At 50.4% G+C, this 4,869-nt stretch overlaps 1 long non-coding RNA gene across 1 annotated transcript; it reads left to right on the forward strand.

The window, feature by feature from the left end:
- Positions 1-1,141: 1,141 nt before the first annotated feature.
- Positions 1,142-3,151, forward strand: LOC142046132 (uncharacterized). The gene is made up of 2 exons (XR_012655068.1): positions 1,142-1,671; positions 2,525-3,151. It is a non-coding gene; the product is annotated as an uncharacterized LOC142046132 (long non-coding RNA).
- Positions 3,152-4,869: the final 1,718 nt, after the last annotated feature.

Below are 4,869 nucleotides of genomic sequence, written 5' to 3' on the forward strand. Positions count from 1 at the left end.
TTTGAAAACTAACAGTAGCAGCACAACGCACTTCCAGTCCCCACAACACCACCAAAAGGAATCAGGCTTTTTGCTCCCTTACTCTCATGAAACAAGAGGGTAGCATAGTGCCCAACGCTATCAGAATTGAGGAAGCCAGTTAGCTGGACAAGTGAAACACTAGACAATGATGAAGTTGACTCCCATTCTAGGATTAATAAATCAACATATTGGAGCTTTGAGTGGGGATGTGTGAAAAGTGTTCAGATACCATGGTGAAGGGTGTGATATAAGAACCTAGCTAGAATACACCACCTTAGCCTTATATGTACATTGTTTTACTTGACTATTTAAATATCTAGCTCTTTTCCAACAGGGTTTTCTACAGATTCCATGAGCCAGATTCTCAGTTTGATTCGCTTCATTGGAGCTGGGCTCATTTACATCAGCTGAAGATCTGGCCCCACATCTTTATGTGGCTATTCTCTACTTTTTTCCCCTGGCTTTTTTCTTAGCCTGGCTCCTTTTAAATCTGTGAAATATTCTGTTCCTGATAGGGAAATTCCACTGAAAATAATAATAAACATTTACAAGGCCACTTCACAGATGTAAAGTCTTTTAAGCTCTCATTACTAAAGTTCAGAATTAGGCTATTATTAACTAGTTCCCAATATTAAGGTAACATTAAAATCCCAAAGCAAAGCAAAGAAAAAGCTTTTGTGAAGCTGCAACACTTGGGCCTTGGCTACACTTGCAAGTTGCAGCGCTGGTGAGGGGGTTACAGCGCTGCAACTTACTCGGTGTCCACACTTACAAAGCTCAGCCCGCGCTGCAACTCCCTGTCTGCAGCGCTGGCTGTACACTTGGTCTGCTACGGGTGTAGCGAATCCAGCGCTGGTGATGCAGCGCTGCTCATCAGGTGTGGACACTCACCAGCGCTGTAATTGGCCTCCAGGGTATTAGGAGGTATCCCAGCATACCTTTTCAGCCTCTCTGGTCATCCTCAGGCACTAGGAGGTCGCACTCCACTGCCCTGGGCTCAGGTGACCCGCCCTTTAAATGCCCCGGGAATTTTAAAAATCCCCTTCCGTTTTGCCCTGGGCTCAGGTCAGCGAGGAATTTTAAAATCCCCTCCTGTTTGCTCAGCGAGGCGTGAGTGCAATCAATCAATCAGTGACCATGCCTCCACGCCCCAAACGAGCCCCAGCATGGAGCACTGCCGAGCTGCAGGATCTCATCAGTGTTTGGGGTGAGGAAGCTGTGCAGGCACAGCTGCGCTCCAGCCGTAGAAATTATGATACCTACGGCCAGATATCAAAGTCAATGCAATACAGGGGCTATGACCGGGACGCGGTGCAGTGCAGGGTTAAGGTAAAGGAGCTGCGGAGTGCCTACTGCAAAGCACGTCAGGGAAACCGCCGCTCAGGTGCTGCCCCCACGACCTGCCGTTTTTACAAGGAGCTGGATGCGATACTTGGATGTAACCCCACTGCCAATCCGAGGATCACGATGGACAGTTCAGAGCCTGGAGAGGAGGGGAGGGTGTAGAGGAACCCGAGAGGGAGGCTACTGAGGTGTTTGGAGACTCCCAGGAGTCATGCAGCCAGGAGCTATTTTCCAGCCAGGAAGAAGCTAGCCAGTCGCAGCCGCTGGGACTTGGTAGTGAGGAACCAGCAGAGGAGCCTGTTCCCGGTAAGAAGCTTTTATTATAAGGATGGAAATGTTTTGGGAGGAGGGGGGCTATGGCTGCCTGCAAGCATGCCTAGATGTGGAATAGCCCATTGATTTGGTCTATCACGTCGCGGTAATCTGCCTCTGTAATCTCTTCAAAAGTTTCAGCCAGAGCGTGTGCAATGCGCTTCCGCAAGTTTATAGGGAGAGCCACCGTGGTCCTTGTCCCAGTCAGGCTAACGCGTCCGCGCCATTGTGCCGTGAGGGGTGGGGGGACCATTGCTGCACACAGGCAAGCTGCGTAGGGACCAGGGCGGAATCCACATAGCTGTAGAAGACCCTCCCGCTCTCCCAGGTGACCCGGAGCAGCGAGATATCGGGGAGGTTAAAATTCTGTGGAAAATGCAGGGATACTGTTAAGTGCTATTTCCCTGTAGCTGCTCTTTGCTTTCCCCAAGTCACAGAAACCCCATGGATTCCAGAGTCAAGCAGCCCCCCCTTCCCAGGTGAGCCGCGTGTGCAAGATGGCTCTGGCTCTGGCAGAGGAGTACCTGCTGTGGCAGACCATGTGGTCAAGCAGAGGTGAGCCGGTGTCAGTGGCTCTGAGGAGTACCTTGTGGCAGATGTGGGTGTAGGGGTTCCTGCTATTTCCCTAGCTGCTCTTTGCTTTCCCAAGTCACAGAAACCCCATGGATCCCAGAGTCAAGCAGCCCCCCCTTCCCAGGTGAGCCGCGTGTGGGGAAACTCACCATTTCTCTCTGCAGCTGCGGCCTCTCTGTGCTATGCTCGCAATGTGTAAATGATGCTACAAATAGTCTTAAAAAACAATACAGGCTCTGTAGTAAAAGTTTATCTCTGTGTTTTTTTTTTAAAGTGACCTTGGATACTGCTCCATCAGCGCAGACTTCTGAAAAACTACGAAACTTAAGAAAAAAAACCAAGGAAGAATAAGGAGGAGCTGGTGAAAGCAGTTATGAATCTGTATTCCACAGATAATAAAAAGTTGCAAGACTGGAGGGAAAAGGAAAGCAGGAAAAAGGAACAGGCTGCCAAGAGAAAGGAAAAGGCTGCCAAGAGAAAGGAATTGGCTACCAAGAGAAGCACAGATCGGCTGCTAAGCATCCTGGAACGCCACACAGACCTCATGCAGTCAATGCTAGCCATGCAGGCAGAGCACTACCGTGCCTTCCTCCCCCATCCCAAAGCTCAACCCATTGTGCCCCACTGTTTCCTCAAAACACCCTTCTCCAGCATCCTGGTTCTTACCACCACCAGCTGCCCCCAACACCCATACGTTCACCTAACAGCCCTGAGAACTACGACCCTTACCCTATGCACTCAACCCCATCACCATGCAGCATATTAATCCTGAAGTGCAGCAGGCATTGCACAGCACTCAAGGAAGGACATATTCAAACCTCTGACTTTACTGCTCATCACCCTACCCCCCTGCCTGTTTTATGTACTGTATTTTTAATAAAGGATTTCTTGTCTTTTAAAACAGTTTTTATTATTACAGAAAGTAAACATACTGTACCACAAGTGAAAAATAGGCACTGCAAATCATTGCAACCACTGCACTTCACTCCTGTGGAAGGCACCCAACATTACTGTTGGCTTTCAGCCTCAAATTGCTCCTTTAAGGCATCCCTGAGCATCAGGTTGCTTAAGACGGATAGAGTACCGCATATCCGCTTCACAGTGCAAAGTTCGAAGATTCAATGGGATACAGCACGCGTCTATAATCGCTGGATTGCTGCTTTCCCCCACCAGCCCCCCAGACTCCCCCCGCCCCATCCCCCACGGGTGTTAAGAGGAACCCCCCCCCCCCCCACGCCTAGCCTTCCCGTAGAGACTTTCCATCTCCCTTTAAACGCCAAACGCCACTCCACGGTATCTGCACGGCGTCAGCCTGTAGTTGTGAGATGGTCCTTGCTCCTGTCAAGCTTCCCGTATAGGTTTCATGAGCCAAGGCATTAACGGTGTAAGCAGGGTCTCCAAGAATCACATGGGCATTTTGACGTCCCTCACTGTGATTGTGTCTGGGTGAAAATAAGTCCCTGCCTGCAGCTTTTCCTGAACATGCCCTGTTCCAGAAAGATGCGTGCTCATGCACCTTTCCAGGCCATCCTGTGTAACATGTATCAGTGAAACCCCACGGTGATCCACAAAGCGCCTGAGAACCATAGAGAAATACCCCTTCCGATTAACGTACTCGGATGCCAGGGGGGTGTGCGAATAGGAATATGCGTCCCATCTATTGCCCTCCACAGTCTTAGGGAAACCATTTTGTGCAAGCCATCCAGAATGTACTGCACATTCCCAGAGTCATGGTTCTTCTTAGAGGAATGCGATTAATGGCCCTGCAAACTTGCATTACCACTATTCCAATGGTCGACTTTCCACTCCAAACTGGTATTGCGACCGATTGATAGCTGTTGGAGTTGCCAGCTTCCAGACTGCAACAGCCACCCGCTTCTCCAGTGACAGGGCAGCTCTCAGTCTTGCGTCCTTGCACTGCAGGGCTTGGTGCGACGCTCAGCACACAGTCCCATGAAGAGATGGCTTTTTCCATCCTAAAGTTCTGCAGCCACTGATGCGTCATCCCAGACTTGGCATGACAAGTGTGATCCCACCACTCAGTGCTTGTTTTCCCGAGCCAAAGGCGGCGTTTCCACGGTGCTGAGCACGTCCGTTACGTAGCACAAGCAATGTAGTGTCAGGCACGTCAGCCGAATCTATATTCATCTCTGAGCTCTGCCTCACTGTCACTTTGGAAGCATAAGGAATAGCTCAACTGCAGATGTGATGTAGCTGGCAACATGTCATTAGCAAGTCCTCAGCAGCTCGGGCTCCATTTTCTTACTGAATCACGCGCGGCAGACTCACAATGGCACCAAACAGCTGAAAAGGGAAAGCGATGCAGCACGGGTCGTTGGAACAGGCAAGCGGAATGACCCGCACCCTTCCGTCCCTTTCCACCCCACAGCGCCCAAAATGGGACGAGGTGCTCTGTGGGGTAGCTGCCCACAATGAACCACTCACAACAGCGCTGCAAATGCTGCAAATGTGGACACACTGCAGCGCGGTCGCTGTCAGTGTGGACACACTGCAGCGCTGGCCCTACACAGCTGTACGACCACACCTGTAACTACCAGCGCTGCAAAAATGTAAGTGTAGCCATACCCTTGGACTAAATCGGATTGAGTTGCTCTAGAT

This window comes from Chelonoidis abingdonii, chromosome 1 (assembly GCF_003597395.2).
Source record: "Chelonoidis abingdonii isolate Lonesome George chromosome 1, CheloAbing_2.0, whole genome shotgun sequence".
NCBI lineage: Eukaryota > Metazoa > Chordata > Testudines > Testudinidae > Chelonoidis > Chelonoidis abingdonii.